Raw genomic sequence first — 18219 nt, 5'->3', positions numbered from 1 at the left:
ACCATTGAGTTGTTGATTTTTCATATATGGACTTTATTATTTTAAGATAGTTTCCTTCTGTTCTTAGTATATATTATGTTTTTATCATGAAAAGCTGCTAATTTTGCCAGATGCTTTTTTGGCATCATTTGAGATTATCATGTGTTTTTTTTCTTTTTTCCCTTCATTCTGTTAATAGAGTATATTACATTGATCAATTTTTGTATATTGGAACTTCCTTGCATTCCAGGAATAAATCCCACTTGCTCATCGTGTATGATCCTGTTTTTTTTTGTTGTTTTTTTTTTGTTTTTTTGGCCACGCAGTGCAACATACGGGATCTTTGTTCCCTGAACTCATGCCCTCAGCAGTGAAAGTGCAGAATCCTAACCACTGGGCTGCCAGGGAATTCCCTATAATCCTTTTAATATACTGCTGGATTCAGTTTCGAATGACTTTCAGGAAGGGCGCCATTCCCTATTCAATGGGAAAAGGACTGCCTTTTCAATAAATGATGATGTCAAAACTGGATGTCAACATGAAAAAGAATGAAGTTGGATTCTTTTTCTTTTATTATTATTTTTTATTTTATGTGGTTAAAAAACACCATCATTGGGCTTCCCTGGTGGCGCAGTGGTTGGGAGTCCACCTGCCAATGCAGGGGACATGGGTTCGTGCCCCGGTCCGGGAAGATCCCGCATGCCGCAGAGTGGCTAGGCCCGTGAGCCATGAGCCATGGCCGCTGAGCCTGTGTGTCCAGAGCCTGTGCTCCGCAACGGGAGAGGCCACAACAGTGAGAGGCCCATGTACAGAAAAAAAAAAAAAAAAAAAAACACCATCATAACCATTTAAAAAATATATGCTACAATAGTGTTAACTATATGCACATTTTCTGCAGCAGATCTCTAGAACTTTTTCATCTTGCAAAACTGAAACTGTATGTATTGAACAATTTTCTTTTTCCCTCTCTTCAAACTCACTGACAACCATGATTCTACTTTCTGTTCCTAATATTGTGACTATTCTAGGTACCTCATATAAGTGGAATCATATAGTATTTGTCTTTTGTGACTTGCTTATTTCACTGAGCATAATGTCCTCAAGTCATCCATATTGTAACATGTGACAAGATTTCCTTTTTTTAAGGCTGAATGATATTTCATTGTATGTATACACAGTACAACATTTTGTTTATCCAGTCATCCACTGGTGGACCTTTGTGTTGCCTCCATCTCCTGGCTATTGTGAATAATGCTGCTATGTTTTCTTTTTTTTCGGCTGTGTTGGGTCTTCGTTGCTGCACACGGGCTTTCTCTAGTTGCGGTGAGCGGGGACTACTCTTCATTGCAGTGTGTGGGCTTCTCATTGCTGTGGCTTCTCTTGTTGCAGAGCACGGGCTCTAGGCACGTGGGCTTCAGTAGTTGTGGCATGTGGGCTCAGTAGTTGTGGCTCATGGGCTCAGTAGTTGTGGCTCATGGGCTCAGTAGTTGTGGCTCACAGGCTCAGTAGTTGTGGCTCTCGGGCTCTAGAACGCAGACTCAGTAGTTGTGGTGCACAGGTTTAGTTGCTCCATGGCATGTGGGATCTTCCCGGACCAGGGATTGAACCTGTGTCCCCTGCACTGGCAGGCAGACTCTCAACCACTATGCCACCAGGGAAGTCCCAATGCTGCTATGTTTTCAATTGTTTTGGATTTATACCCTGAAGTGGGATTGCTGGATCACACACTAATTAAATTTTTAATTTTTTGCGGATCCTCCATAGTGTTTTCCATAGTGGCTGCACTCTTTTACATTCCCAAAAATATTGCATGAGAGTTCCAAAATATTTATTTATTTGTTATATTAAGAGCACTTAACACGAGATCTACTCTCTTAAATTTTAAAGTATACACTATATTATTGTGAAGTTCTATATATTCCTTATCAGATATATGGTTTGCAAATAGTTTCTCCCGTTATGTAAATTGCCTTTCACTCTGTTGATTGTTTCCTCTGCTATGCAGAAGTTTTTAAGTTTGATGTGGTCTCATTTTTCTATTTTTGCTTCTGTTGCCTGTGCTTTTGGTGTCATGTCCAAGAAATCATTGCCAAATCAAATACCATGAAGTTTTCCCTTGTTTTCTTCTAGGAGTTTTATATGTTTGAGGTCTTACATTTAGGTCTTTAATCCATTTTGAATTAATTTTTGTATATGGGGTAAGGTAAGGGTCCAGCTTCTTTCTTTCACATGTTGATATCCAGTTTTTCCAATACCATTTGTTGAAGAGACTGTTAAAAGATAAACTGAGGCATATTAAAATTTTTAAAGAGTTTATTTGACCAAAAATCGATTCAAATTTGGCAGCATCCAATCTGGCAGATAGAAAGGAGTTTCAAGAAGCTGTACAGAAGGGGACTTCCCAGGTGATCCAGTGATTAAGACTCTGTGCTCCCAGTGCAGGGGGCCCGGGTTCAATCCCTGGTCAGGGAACTAGATCCTGGATGCCGCAAATAAGAGTCTGCATCCACAACTAAAGATCCCACGTGCCGCAACTAGGACGCAGCACAGCCAAATAAATAAATAAATATTTTTTTTAAATCTCTGGTGGTCAAGCGGTTAGGACTCCACACTCCCACTGCCAAGGGCCCAGGTTTAATCCCTGGTCAGGGAACTAAAATCCCACAAGCCACAAAGTGTGGCAAAAAAAAAAAAAAAAAAGCTGCACAAAATGAAAGGCTTTTATAGGCAGAAGGGAGCAGGAACAGGGAAATTATATGAGGCAAAACTGCAAAAATCATGTTGGTTATTACAAAGTTACTTTCCTTTAGGGGATGGAAGGGGTCTATAAGGCAGATTACTTAACTAGTAATAATCTAAGTAAGACAACTAAAACTATAATTAAGTCTCAGTTTTGTGACATGGGCTTAGCATAAGCAACTACATTTTGGACCCTTGCACTGTTATCAAAGACCATTTGACCATGTACTTGAGGGTTCTTTTCTGGGTTCTCTATTCATTCCATTGGTCTACAAGTCTGTGTTTATGTCAGGACCACACTGTTTTGATGACTGTAACTTTGTGGCATGTTTTGAAATCAGGACATATGATACCTCCACTTCTTTTTCTTTTGAAGTTGGATTCTTACTTTACACCGTATATAAAAATTAACTTGAAATGGATCAAAGACCTCTGATGAAGTGCTAAAACTATAAAACACTTAGAATAAAACATAGGAGGATAGCTTCATGACATTGGATTTGACAATTATTTCTTGGATATGGCACCAAAAACACAGGTAACAGAAACAAAAATAGACAATAGGACTATATCAAAATTGAAAACAGCAAAGGAAACAAGCAACAAAAAAAAAAAAAGGGAAAAAGAAACAATCAACAGAGTGAAAAGTCAACCTATGGAATGGGAGAAAATATTTATAAACCATGTATCTGTTAAGGGATTCATAGCCAGAATATATAAAGAGCTCCTTCACAATAATGTATTGTACACTTACAAATGTGATCAAGACCCCTGTGAACTAAACTCTGACATAGGGCTGGAGAGTTGATATCCTCCGAGGTAGGACAGTGAAGGTCTAATTGCCAGCTTTGCCAGCTGAGAACAAACTGCTCCTGGTGGGCCTTATGGACAGGGACGTGTTCTTTCTCACCCCTAAGCTCTCACTCCACAAGTCTGGGAACCAGTAAAGGGGTACAGCCAGCTGCTGTCTATTCCAATTATGCATTGTGGAACTGGGAGAAAAACACAAGATGTGTTTGGGGACCCATGGGGCTCACCCACGGGGCTTACTGTGTGAAAGATGTGAGCTAAACCTCCATTGATCACCTGACCTCCACAAGCCCCTACTCTGACTGGGGGGCCACAGGGACATGGGTTCTCCTGAAATCAGTGTCCATTCAGAGCCAGTGTCCAGTAGTCCCTGAAAAGTCTGATCATTTCCTTTTCCCTAAAGCACAGTGAACCTGGTAAAAGGCCATCGGTGCCTTTGGTGAAGGCTGGCAGGAAGATTAACAGCATGAATTTCAGGCAGTGCCCTGGGAACCTTGCTCTGAGGACCTGTTCTCTTGTTCATTCAAGGGCTCTGAGCCTGTAAACTAGCTCAAGTGTGGGAACTGATTGACGGGCCATGACGCCCTGATTTTCTGATTCAGGTGAGACTTCTATTCAACTGACCTAGAAATTTTCTGATTCTACACATAAAGTAAGGACGCAATAGTTTTCCTATCTATCTTATTTGTAGGAACACCATCAACTAGCCTTTGGCAGTGGGCCCCTCCCACCTGGGATCCAGTTATTCCCTGGCATTTCGGTTTCCCAAAGCATGACTGCAGTTCCCACTGGAAGGTCCGGCCGACAGAGAAGAGTGACCACGGAGCTCTTCAAGGGTGACAGCTCTCCCCTCACAAATGTATTTCTTCCAGTATTAGTGAAAGGTAGGTGTTCTGGACCTTCCCAGTGCTGGTGAGTACGTCTTAAAAGACAAATCCACTCTTAACATTTGAATCTCCCTAAGCCTTTGTCTCCCTGCCTCTTCATTAAACTAAGGCAGTTCTGCTATTTCCAGCTCACGATTCGGGCAACTTTTGGTCCACGTTTCAGCCAACCAACCAGATAGCGTTTTCCAACTCCAAGGCGGCAACGTTCAGTGTAGATTCTCTGCTTCGTGCACTCGAATCAATAAATTAGCCTGATCTGGACTCACATTCCCTCCACCGTTCTCCCAGCCTCTCAGTATCCGTCCCCACCCTTCCCCCAGACTCCTGGCTGTAAAATTAGAGACTCAAGGAGTTCTTTGGAGTGCAGCGCACCTCCTCAGGGGCCACACTTCGTACCCCCCCTTTAGCTACCCGTTGGTATATGACTAGCGAGTCACAGGGCTAGGGTGGCGAGGCGATGGCTCCTGAGGAGAACCCCCTGTGAACTGCCTCAGGCCAGGCAGGGGCAAAGAGCCCGACTCCACCGGGGAAGGGGATGGGGGCCGGGGGGCTACTTCCACGGGGTGTGGGGCTCTCCACCTGTCAAAAAGACTCATCAGAACTCGGGGCTCAGTGTCTCCACCTTCCCCAGGGTCTTCCCACCCCCCCGTTCCACCTCGCAGAATCCCATGCTTGCAAAGCAGCACCCTCACCTCCACAGCAAACACTGTGCGACTGGCAGTTCAGCTTGCCTTGTGCTTCACTGTAAGTCACAGGAGGAGACTGTGCTTTTTTGTTTTCAGCCACTTCAGCCCTGGCGCTACAAAAGATAAGGGTCTCCTTCAGGGAAGACACAGCCACCTTCGGCTCATTATACAACACTTGAGCTGGGAGTCTGAGTACCTGAGTTCACCCTTTTCTTCCACTACTTTGTCCAGCAACTAGTCGATCTCATTATGTTCATTAGTTTTTCCACAATGCTTGCAAATATTTACAGTAGCCAGGACATGGAAGCAACCTAAATGTCCATCAACAGAGGGATGGGTAAAGAAGATGTGGCACATCTATACAGTGGAATATTACTCAGCCATGAAAAAGAACGAAACTATGCCATTTGCAGCAGCATGGATGGACCTAGAGATTTTCATACAGAGTGAAGTAAGTCAGACAGAGAAAAACGAATATCATATAACATTGCTTATTTGTGGAATCTAGGAAAATGATACGAATGAACTTACTTGCAAAGCAGAAACAGAGTCACAGATGTCGGAAACAAACTTACAGTTACCAAGGAGGGAAGGGAGGTGGGATAAACTGGGAGATTGGGATTGACATATACACACTGCTATGTGTAAAATAGATAAGTAATGAGAACCTACTGCATAGCGTAGGGGACTCTACTCAGTGCTCTGTGGTGACCTAGAAGGGAAGGACATCCAAACTAGAGTGGATATATGTGTACCTATAACTGATTCACTTTGCTGCACAGCAGAAAGTAGCACAACATTGTAGAGCAACTGTACTCAATATCAATTAATAAAAAATAAATAAAAATAAAAGAGATTGCAGAGGAAGAGAATGCTCACAAATATCATATACACAGTCATCTGCCTCCTTGCTTCTCACAGGCGATCTGTTAGGAGTATCCAATGGATATATTTTGTGCGTCTCGATCGCCAGGTCACACCATGGACCATTGGTAAACTGTTTACTACTGGAACTAGAGTCATTAGCATCTTTATATAATTAGATTAGGGGCCAATTCTAGAAACTGCAGACCAATTCAGAAAACTCATCTTTAATACTCTGCTCCTCTAGAGCCACTCTTGGCACCAAAATCTATTAGTCAGGGTTCTCCAGAGAAACAGAACCAATAGGGTAGGTGGAGAGAAACAGAGACCGAGAGACCTTAAGGAATTGGCTCCGTGACTGTCTGCACTCAGCAAGCTGGCAGCCAGAGACAGCCGACAGGACAGCTGCACAGCTGCAGCTGCGTCCCAAGGCTTGAGAAGAGGGGAGGTCATGCTCTAAATCTAGTCCAAATCCTGCGGCCTGGGAACAGAGAGATGGTGTAAGTTGCATTCTGAGTCCTGGTCCCAAGACAGGTGAGGACCAGCATCCCAGGCTGAAGACAGTCAGGCGGAGATGGAACACTCCCTCGCTCGGCCTCTGTATTTTCGCCGGGCCTTCAGTGCCTTGACTGAGACCCCACTTCACTGGGGGCAGGGCACCTTCACTGGGGACGGGGGCTATATCTGCTGTACTCAGACTGCCGGTTCCAATACCAACCTTGTCCAGAAACACCCTTCAAGACACACTCAGAATAATGTGTAACCAAATATCTGGGCACCCCATAATCCAGAGAAGCTGGTATGTTAAATTAGCCATCACAGCCTAGTTTCCACTCCTCCAACCCTTCCGTGATGTTAAAAGCACCTAGTTCCTAGTACTGAATCCTGTATCAGTGAGCGTCCTCATAAGACATTCAGTAACTGGATGACGTTTTAATAAAAGTACTATTTGAAAGGATGAAGGGAAACTACAAGGTGGAGGGAAACCACAGAGGAGAATGTCATGTAGAGCCAGGGACTGAGTGTGCCCTGAGGACGCCAGCGGGGTGGTACCCGACCCGGAGGGAGAAAGCTGAACGAGAGGCTTCGAGGTGGAACTGTGGCCTTTGGTCAAGGGACTCAGCTGAACCACAGTGACCCCACGGGGATGTTTCCACTTCACTTTCCTTCCTCCCTAGTGTTGTCAAGTTTAGCAAACAGAAAAAAAGACACCTAGCTCATTTTGAGTTTCAGTTAAACAACGAATGATATTTTAGCATAAATGTGTTCCAAACCTTGCCTGGTGCATACTTACACTAAAAAATTTTTCATTGCTTATCTGAAATCCAAGTTTAACTGGACATCCATATCTTATCTGGCAACATTATTCTTCCCTCCAGTTTCCTTCCAGACTCAACTGGAGGTCAGAAGGCACAGGAGCCTGTGTGGTGTGGTCCATGCACGTGCACCTTCGCAGATCAGAGGGCAAGATGGAAGAAAGTGGAGAATGGGTGTGGGGAGACAAATACACGTAGGTAACAATCCTCTCCTGATTAGAATACCTGAAGGGCACCTGTTGTCTGCATCAAACTCTGAATAATAAACCCTTTATTAGGTTGAGAAACTTTCTTTTTTTTTTAGGCCTTTATTTTTCCATGGCAGCTTTAGGTTTACAGCAAAATTAAGAGGAAGGCACAGAGAGTTCCCATAGACCCGCCCCCGCCACGTGTATCATCCACGGATACCAACATTTCCCACTGTAGGGATACATTTGTTACGGTTGATGAACCTACATTGACACGTCATAATCACCCTAAACCCATAGTTTACTGTAGGGTTCATTCTTGGAGTTGTACGTTCTATGGGTTTATAAACATGTATAATTATAGTATCACACAGAGTATTTTCACTGCCCTAAAAGTCTTCTGTGCTCTGGTTATTCATCCCTCTCCCCACACAACCCCTGGCAACCACTGATCTTTTCGTTTTGTTGTCTCCGTAGCCTTGCCTTTTTCAGAATGTCATAATGGTGGAATCATATTGCATGAAACCTTCTCAGATTGGGTGCTTTCTCTTCATAACTTACATTTAAGTTTCCTCCATGCCTTTTCATGACATCATAGCTCGTTTTTCACACTAATATTACACTGTCTGGATGCACCACAGCTTATTCATCCACTCACCTACTGAAGGACATGTTAGTTGTTTCAAGTTTGGCAATTATGAAGGAAGCTGCTATAAACATCTGTGTGCAGGTTTTTGCATGGACGTAAGTTTTCAGCTCATTTGGGTCATTACCAAGGAGCATGGTTACTGGATCATATGGTAAGAGTAGGTTTAGTTTTTTAGAAACTGCCGAACTGTCTTCCAAAGTGGCTGCACTGGGGCTTCCCTGGTGGCGCAGTGGTTGAGAATCCTCCTGCCAATGCAGGGGACACGGGTTCGAGCCCTGGTCCGGGAAGATCCCACATGCTGCGGAGCAACTAAGCCCGTGCGCCACAACTGCTGAAGCCCGCGCACCACAACTACTGGAGCCCACATGCTTAGAGCCCGTGCTCCACAACAGGAGAAGACACCACAGTGAGAAGCCCGTGCACCACAATGAAGAGTAGCCCCTGCTCGCCGGAACTATGGAAAGCCCGCGCGCAGCAACAAAGACCCAACACAGCCAAAAATAAGTAAATAAATAAATTTATTTAAAAAAAAAAAAGTGGCTGCACCATTGTGCGTTCCCACCAGCAGTGAGTGAGAGTTCCTGCTTCTCCACACCCTCCAGCATTTGGTGTTGTCAGTGTTCCAGATTTTGGCCATTCTAGTAGGGGTGGTATCGTATTGCTATTTTTATTTGCATTCCCATAATGACATATAATGTGGAGCATCTTCTCATATGCTTATTTGCCATCTGAATATCTTCTTTGATGAGGTGTCTGTTAAGGTCTTTGGCCCATTTTTTAAATCAGGTTGTGTGTTTTCTTTCTCTTTAAAAAAAATACTTTATTTATTTATTTTTGGTTGCGTCGGGTCTTAGTTGCAGCACGTGGGCTCTTCCTTGTGGCGCATGGACTTCTCTTTAGTTGTGGCTCACAGGCTCAGTAGTTGTGGTGCTCAGGCTTAGTTTCCCTGCAGCATGTGGGATCTTAGTTCCTTGACCAGGGCTTGAACCTGGGTCCCCTGCATTGGAAGGCAGATTCTTAACCACTGGACCACCAGGGAAGTCCCTTTATTTATTTATTATTACTATTATATTTTATAATTTTATTTTATTTTTGGCTGCATTGGGTCTTTGTTGCTACACATGGGGGCTACTCTTCGTTGTGGTGCGCGGGCTTCTCCTTGTGGTGGCGTCTCTTGTTGTGGAGCACAGGCTCTAGGTGTGCAGGCTTCAGTAGTTGTGGCTCGCAGGCTCTAGAGTGCAGGCTCAGTAGTTGTGACACATGGGCTTAGTTGCTCTGTGGCATGTGGGCTCTTCTCAGACCAGGGATTGAACCTGTGTCCCTTGCATTGGAAGGTGGATTCTTAACCAATGGACCACAAGGGAAGTCCCCCCCCCTTTTTTTTTTTAAATATAGTTGATTTACAATGTGTCAGATAGGTTGTGTGTTTTCTTATTGTTCTGTTTTGAAGAGTCCTTTGTACATCTTGGCTAACAGTCCTTTATGAGACACACCTTTTGCAAATATTTTCTCCCAGTCTGTGGCTTGTCTTCTTGTTCTCCTGCCACTGTCTTTCCCAGAGCACAAGTTTTTCATTTTAATGGAATCCACTTTATCTTTGATGTCTCTCAAGGACGGTGCCTCTGGTGTTATATCTAAAGAGTCATTTCCATACCCAAGGTCAGCTGAGTTTTCTGCTATGTTATCTCCTAGAAGTTTTATAGTTTGGCATTTTACGTTTAGGCCTGTGATCTATGTTGAGTTAATTTTTGTGAAGAGTGTAAGTTCTGTATCGAGATTCTTTTTTGTATGTGGATGTCCAGTTATTTGAGCACCCTCTGTTGAAGGGATTATCTTTGCTCCATTGTATTGTCTTTGTTCCTTTGTCAAAGATCAGTTGATCTATACCCATGAGGGTCTATTTCTGGGCTGTCTATTCTTTTCCATTGATCTATTTGTCTATTATTTCACCAATACCACAGTGTCTTGATTACTGTAAATTTATGGTAAGTCTGGTAGTGAGGTAGCATCAGTCCTCCAACTTTGTTCTTCTTCAGTATTGTGTTGACTCTTCTAGGCCTTTTCCCTCTCCTCATAAACTTAAAAATCAGTTTGTCCATATCGACAAAATAACTTGCTAGGATGTTGGTTGGGATGCCATTGAATCTATAGATCAAGCTGGGAAGACTGACATGGTGACAATATTGAGTCTTTCTATCGGTGAACATGGGCTATCTCTCCATTTATTTAGTCCTTCTCTGATTTCATTTATTAGAGGTTTGTAGTTTTCCTCATATAGATCTTGTACATATTTTGTTAAATTTATATGTAAGTATTTAATTTTGTTTTTTGGGTTTTTTTAATAGATCTTTATTGGAGTATAATTGCTTCACAATACAGTGTTAATTTCTGTTGCACAACAAAGCGAATCAGCCATTTGCATACACATGTCCCCATATCCCCTCCCTCTTGAGCCTCCCTCCCACCCTCCCTATCCCACCCCTCTAGGTCATCGCAAAGCACCAAGCCAATCTCCCTGTGCTATGCTGCTGCTTCCCGCCAGCCAACTATTTTACATTCAGTAATGTATACATGTTGATGCTACTCTCACTTTGCCCCAGCTTCACCCTCCCACCCCATGTCACCAAGTCCATTCTCTATGTCTACCTCTTTATTTTCCTGCCCTGCAACTAGGTTCATCAGTTCCCTTTTTTTTTTTTTTTTTTTAGATTCCATGTATATGCATTAGCATACAGTATTTGTTGTTCTCTGACTTACTTCACTCTGTATGACAGACTCTAGGTCCATCCACCTCACTACAAATAACTCAATTTCATCTCTTTTTATGGCTGAGTAATATTCCATTGTATATATGTGCCACATCTTCTTCATCTATTCATCTGTTGATAGACATCTAGGTTGGTTCCATGTCCTGGCTATTGTAAATAGTGCTGCAGTGAACACTGTGGTGCATGTCTCATTTTGAATTATGGTTTTCTCAGGGTATATACCCAGCAGTGGGATTGCTGGGTCACAGGGTAGTTCTGTTTTTAGTTTTTTTTAAGGAACCTCCATACTGTTTCCCATAGTGATTGTATCAGTTTACATTCCTACCGACAGTGCAGGACGGTTCCCTTTTCACCACACCCTCTCCATCATTTACTGTTTCTAGCTTTTTTGATGATGGCCATTCTGATTGGCATGAGGTGATACCTCATTGTAGTTCTGATTTGCATTTCTCTAATAATTAGTGATGTTGAGCATCTTTTCATGTGCCTCTTGGCCATCTGTATGTCTTCCTTGGTGAAATGTCTGTTTAGGTCTTCTGCCCATTTTTTAACTGGATTGTTTGTTTTTTTGATAGTGAGCTCCATGAGCTGTTTGCATATTTTGGCGATTAATCCTTTGTCCGTTGTTTCATTTGCAAATATTTTCTCCCATTCTGAGGGTTGTCTTTTTGTCTTGTTTGTGATTTCCTTTGCTGTGCAAAAGCTTTTAAGTTTAATTAAGTCCCATTTGTTTATTTTTGTTTTTTTTCTGTTACTCTAATAGGTGGGTCAAAAAAGATCTTGCTGTGGTTTATGTCAAAGAGTGTTTTTCCTATGTTTTCCTCTAAGAGTTTTATAGTGTCTGGTCTTACATTTAGGTCTCTAATCCATTTGGAGTTTATTTTTGTGTATGGTGTTAGGGAGTGTTCTAATTTCATTCTTTTACATGTAGCTGTCCAGTTTTCCCAACACCACTTATTTATTTATTTTTATAAATTTATTTATTTACTTATTTTGGGCTGTGTTGGCTCCCCGCTGCTGTGCATGGGCTCCCTCCAGCTGTGGCGAGCAGGGGCCACCCCCTGCTGCGGCGCGCGGGCCCCCCACCGCCGCGGCCTCCCCTACTGCGGAGCACGGGCTCCAGGTGTGCAGGCCTCAGCAACCATGGCACACGGGCTCAGCAGCTGTGGCCCGCAGTCTCCAGAGCTCAGGCTCAGCAGTTGTGGTGCATGGGCCCAGCCGCTCCGCGGCATGTGGGATCCCCCCCGGGCTAGGGCCCGAACCCGCGTGCCCCACACCAGCAGGCAGACTCCCAACCACTGCGCCACCAGGGAAGCCCTCCCAACACCACTTATTGAAGAGGCTGTCTTTTCTCCATTGTATGTTCTTGCCTCCTTTGTTATAAATTTGGTGCCCATATATGCATGGGTTTATCTCTGGGCATTCTATCCTGTACCATTTATCTATATTTCTGTTTTTGTGCCAGTACCATACTGTCTTGATTACTGTAGCTTTGTGGTAGAGTTTGAAGTCAGGGAGCCTGATTCCTCCAACTCCGTTTTTCTTTCTCAAGATTGCTTTAGCTATTCGGGGTCTTTTGTGTTTCCATATGAATTGTAAGATTTTTTTTGTTCTAATTCTGTGAAGAATGCCATTGGTAGTTTGATAGGGATTGCATTGAATCTGTAGATTGCTTTGGGTAGTATAGTCATTTTCACAATATTGATTCTTCTAATCCAAGAGCATGGTATATCTCTCCATCTGTTTATGTCATCTTTGATTTCTTACATCAGTGTTTTATAGTTTTCTGAGTACAAGTCTTTTGCCTCCTCAAGCAGGTTTATTCCTAGATATTTTATTCTTTTTGTTGCAATGGTAAATGGGAGTGTTTCCTTAATTTCTCTTTCTGATTTTTTGTTGTTGGTGTATAGGAATGCAAGAGATTTCTGTGCATTAATTTTGTATCCTGCAACCTTACCAAATTCATTCATTAATGAATTAATGCTTAATTGATTAATTTTAGTAGTTTTCTGGTGGCATCTCTAGGATTTTCTATGTATAGTGTATAGTATCATGTCATCCTCAAAAAGTGACAGTTTTATTTCTTCTTTTCCAATTTGTATTCCTTTTATTTCTTTTTCTTCTCTGATTGCTGTGGCTAGGAATTCCGAAACTATGTTGAATAAGAGTGGCGAGAGTGGACATCCTTGTCTTGTTCCTGATCCTAGTGGAAATGCTTTCAGTGTTTCACCACTGAGTATGATGCTCGCTGTGGGTTTGTCATAATATGGCCTTTATTATGTTGAAGTAGGTTCCCTCTATGCCCATTTTCTGGAGAGTTTTTATCATAAATGGGTGTTGAATTTTGTCAAAAGCTTTTTCTGCATCTTTTGAGATGATCATATGTTTTTTATTCCTTAATTTGTTAATGTGGTGTATCACATTGATTGATTTGCGTATATTGAAGAATCCTTGCCTCCCTGGGATAAATCCCACTTAATCATGGTGTATGATCCTTTTAATGTGCTGTTGGATTCTGTTTGCTAGTATTTTGTTCAGGATTTTTGCATTTATGTTCATCAGTAATATTGGTCTATAATTTTATTTTTTTGTGATATCTTTTTCTGGTTCTGGTATCAGGGTGGTGGTGGCTTTGTAGAATTAATCTGGGAGTGTTCCTTCCTCCCTCTGCAATTTTTTGGAAGAGTTTGAGAAGGGTCAGTGTTAGCTCTTCCCTAAATGTTTGACAGAATTCGCCTGTGAAGCCACCTGGTCCTGGACTTTTGTTTGTTGGAAGATTTTTAATTATGGTTTCAATTTCATTACTTGTGATAGGTCTGTTTATATTTTCTAATTCTTCCTGGTTCAGTCTTGGAAAATTGTACCTTTCCAAGAATTTGTCCATTTCTTTGTGATTGTCCATTTTATTGGCATATAGTTGTTTGTAGTAGTCTCCTATAATCCTTTGTTTTCCTGCAGTATCAGTTGTGATTTCTCCTTTTTCATTTCTAATTTTATTGATTTGTGTCCTCTCCCTTTTTTTCTTGATGCGTCTCACTAAGGGCTTATCAATTTTGTTTCTCTTCTCAAAGAAACAGCTTTTAGTTTTATTGATCTTTGCTATAGTTTTCTTCATTTGTATTTCATTTATTTCTGCTCTGATCTTTATGATTTCTTTCCTTCTACTGACTTTGGGCTTTATTTGTTCTCTTTTCTCTCATTGTTTTAAGTGTAGGGTTAGATTGTTTATTTGAGATTTTTCTTGTTTCTTGAGGTGAGATTGAATTGCTATAAACTTCCCTCTTAGAACTGTTATTGCTGCATCCCATAGGTTTTGGGTCTTCCTGTTTTCATTGTCATTTGTTTCTATGTATTTTTTTATTTCTTCTTTGATTTCTTCAGTGATCTCTTGGTTATTTAGTAGCACAGTATTTAGCCGCCATATATTTGTGTTTTTTGCAGTTTTTTTCCTGTAATTGATGTCCAATCTCATAGCATTGTGGTCAGAAAAGATGCTTGATACAATTTCAATTTTCTTAAATTTTCCAAGGCTTGATTTGTGACCCAATATGTGATCTATCCTGGAGAATGTTCCATGTGCACTTGAGAAGAAAGTGTATTCTACCATTTTTGGGTGGATTGTTCTATAAATATCTATTAGATCTATCTGGTCTATTGTGTCATTTAAAGCTTGTGTTTCCTTATTTATTTTCTGTTTGGATGACATGTCCATTGGTGTAAGTGGGGTGTTGAAGTCCCCTACTCTTATTGTATTACTGTTGATTTCTTCTTTCATGGCTGTTAGCATTTGCCTCATGTTTTAGGGTGCTCCTATGTTAGGTACATAAACATTTATAATTGTTATATCGCCTTCTTGGATCGATCCTTTGATCATTATGTAGTGTCCCTCCTTATCTCTTGTAACAGTCTTTATTTTAAAGTCTATTTTATCTGATATGAGTGTTGCTACTGCAGCTTTCTTTTCATTTCCATTTTCATGGAATATCTTTTTCCATACCTTCACCTTCAGTCTGTATGTGTTCCTAGGTCTGAAGTGGGTCTCTTGTAGACAGCATATATATGGGTCTTGTTTTTGTATCAATTCAGCCAGCCTTTGTCTTTTGGTTGGAGCATTTAATCCATTTACATTAAAGGTTATTATCGATATGTATGTTCCTATTACCATTTTCTTAATTGTTTTGGGTTTGTTTTTGTGGGTCTTTTTCTTCTCTTGTGTTTCCCGCTTAGAGAAGTTTCTGTAGCATTTGTTGTAAAGCTGGTTTGGTGGTGCTGAATTCTCTTAGCTCTTGTTTGTCTGAAAAGCTTTTGACTTCTCCATCGAATCTGAATGAGATCCTTGCTGGGTAGAGCAATCTCGGTTGTAGGTTTTTCTCTTTCATCACTTCAAGTATATTCTGCCACTCTCTTCTGGCCTGCAGAGTTTCCACTGAGAAATCAGCTGCTAACCTTATGGAGATTACTTTGTATGTTATTTTTTGTTTTTCCCTTGCTGCTTTTAATATTTTTTCTTTGAATTTAATCTTTGTTAGTTTGATTAATTTGTGTGTTGGTGTGTTGCTCCTAGGGTTTATCCTGTATGGGACTCTTTGCTTCCTGGACTTGGGTGACTATTTCCTTTCCCATGTTAGGGAAGTTTTCAACTATAATCTCTTCAAATATTTTCTCAGACCATTTATTTTCCTCTTCTTCTTCTGGGACCCCTATAATTCGAATGTTGGTGCGTTTAGTGTTGTCCCAGAGCTCTCTGAGACTGTCTTCAATTCTTTTCATTCTTTTTTTCTTTATTCTGCTCCTTGGCAGTTATTTCCACCATTCTGTCTTCCTGCTCACTTATTCATTCTTCTGCCTCAATTATTTTAATATTGATTCCTTCTAGAGTATTTTTTTAAATTTATTTATTTTATTTATCTATTTTTGGCTGCATTTGGTCTTTGTTGATGTGCACGGGCTTCCTCTAGTTGTGGCAAGTGGGGGTTACTCTTCATTGTGGTGCACGGGCTTCTCATTGAAGTGGCGTCTCTTGTTGCGGGGCACGGGCTCTAGGCACACGGGTTTCAGTAGTTGTGGCATGCGGGCTCAGTAGTTGTGGCTCGTGGGTTCTAGAGTGCAGGCTCAATAGTTGTGGCGCATGGGCTTAGTTGCTCCACAGCATGTGGGATCTTCCCGGACCAGGGCTTGAACCCATGTACCCTGCATTGGCAGGCAGATTCTTAACCACTGTGCCACCAGGGAAGCCCTAGAGTAATTTTAATTTCAGTTGTTGTGTTGTTCATCTCTGTTTGTTTGTTCTTTAGTTCTTCTAGATCTTTGTTAAACATTTCTTGTATTTTCTCAATCTGTGCTTCCATTCTATTTCCGAGATTCTGGATCGTCTTTAGTATCATTACTCTGAATTCTTTTTCAGGTAGATTGCCTATTTCCTCTTCATTTATTTGGCCTTGTAGGTTTTCATCTTGCTCTTTCATCTGTGACATATTTTTTTGCCATCTCTCTTTTTTTTTTTAATGAGTAGGATTGTGTCCCTGTTTTACTGTTTGGCCTGAGGCTTCCAACACTGGAGTTTGCAGGCTGTTGGGTAGAGCTGGGTCTTGGTGCTGAGATGAGGAACTCTGTGAAACCTCACTCCAATGAATATTCCCTGGAGTCTGAGGTTCTCTGTTAGTCCAGTGGTTTGCACTCGGAGGTCCCACCACAGGAGCTTCCCCCCAACCTCAGGCTCGCGAATCAAGATCCCGCAAGCCACGTGGGGTGGCAAAAAAAAAAAAAAAAGAGAGAGAGAAAAATAACAAAGTAAAAAACCAAAATTAGACTAGGAAACTAACAGATATGTTAGAAAGAATGTAAAAATAAAAATATAGATGAATCAACAACCAGAAGGTACATCAGTACCACAATAGTAAAAAAGTGGAGGAGGGAAAGGAAAAAAAGAAAAAAAAAATGGTGGGGGGAAGGCCTTGGCTGTGGAGGGCGGGGCCTAAGGAAGGGCAAGGTTTGGGCAGTGGGCGGGGCCAATGCTCAGGGCCCACAGGGCTGGAAAAAGCCCTGGGAGCTATGGGGGCTGGGGCTTAGGCTCAAGGAACAGAAGGGGCCCAGGTGTGCCCCCCACCCTGGTCTCAGAGGTCAGGGACCTCACCTGGGAGCCCAGCAGGCTTCCTGGGCTCAAGTGCTCAGTGCAGATGCCCTCCTCTCCTCTCCTGCTCCTCCGGTCTGGGGTCTGGGAGGGTCCCTCCTGCCTGCCTCTCCTGATCTCCCTGGCCTCAGAGGCGCTGACCTTGTCTGGCTTCCATTTCTCCTCCACCCTCTGTCTCCCTACGTCCTACTAGTTCACTTGGGGGTTCCTCCCATCTCCTTGGGGGTCAGAGTCCCCCACCAGCGGCCGGCAGACACCCTAGTTGTGGGGAGACCTAACTCCACGTCTTCCCACACTGCCATCTTGACTCCACCCCCTAAGTATTTAATTTTGAAGGGTGCTAATGTAAGTGGTATTTTGTTTTTAATTTAAAATTCCACCTGTTCACTGCTGACATATAGGATAGCAAATGACCTTGTATCCTGCAACTTTGCTATAATGACTTTTTTGTTCTTTCTTTTTTTTTGGCCACATGGCATGTGGGATCTTAGTTCCCTGATCGAGGATCAAACCTGTGCCCCCTGCAGTGGAAGCTCAGAGTCTTAACCACTGGACCACCAGGAAATTCCCCAAAATATTTCTTTTTAATCCGTTGAAATGATTGTATGGTTTTTCTTCTTAAATTGATTCCATTTATTGACTGTGTTAGGTACTTTTCTAGGAGCTCAGGATACACTAATCAACAAAATATAAAAATTCCCACCTCCTTGGCCCCTTGAAGGGCAAAGAGGGGATGCTTCCTGTTTCTTCCCAGCTGAGGGACCATGGCCAGACCCTGGCAGACTACATGGCTCCTGCTGGCCATTCTGGTGACCTGGTACCTCATTTATGGAGCAAGAAAGAAAACCTTTATGAGTGTCCAGTAGTGTCTGCAACAGAAAGTAATGTGACAATCACAGTGTCTTTTGTGACCAACAAGTAGAACAGGGAAATGCCAAGTAGCTTCCATGTGGTTCATGTCCTTTTGCTCCAGAAGCAGCAGACTTCTGATCACATGGAGTCCCCCCTTTACACCGAGATGTGGGGACCACCTGTCAAAAGCTGGAGATACTAACTGTCTTTCAAGAAGGAGAGCTTTACAGCAAATCTAGTGCTACTTTTCAGTGTTTTTTTACTTTGGTTTGGAAAGTACAAAATTCTGAACAAACATTGCAACAGTGACAGCTAGCACTCCTGGAGCCCTCCAGTGGTTACTGTGTTTGA

The 18219-nt window shown here is 42.3% G+C and overlaps 1 protein-coding gene across 5 annotated transcripts in view; it reads left to right on the top strand.

Moving 5' to 3' along the window:
* LOC132413533 (opioid growth factor receptor-like) overlaps nucleotides 1-18219 on the top strand; it is a 52184-nt gene that overhangs the window by 22373 nt on the left and 11592 nt on the right. For 3 of the 5 annotated variants that reach the window (XM_069540034.1, XM_069540032.1, XM_069540033.1), the window contains 4 exons: nucleotides 4057-4130; nucleotides 4220-4412; nucleotides 5392-5552; nucleotides 7345-7475. The gene's annotated coding sequence lies outside the window, so the exon portion shown is untranslated. Of the gene's footprint in view, nucleotides 1-3094; nucleotides 3186-4056; nucleotides 4131-4219; nucleotides 4413-5391; nucleotides 5553-7344; nucleotides 7476-18219 lie in introns of those variants that run through there. The other 2 variants (XM_069540035.1, XM_059995571.2) reach the window with 2 other exon arrangements.

Source organism: Delphinus delphis, chromosome 18 (assembly GCF_949987515.2).
Source record: "Delphinus delphis chromosome 18, mDelDel1.2, whole genome shotgun sequence".
NCBI lineage: Eukaryota > Metazoa > Chordata > Mammalia > Artiodactyla > Delphinidae > Delphinus > Delphinus delphis.
This window is presented reverse-complemented; position numbering and strand designations above follow the sequence as displayed.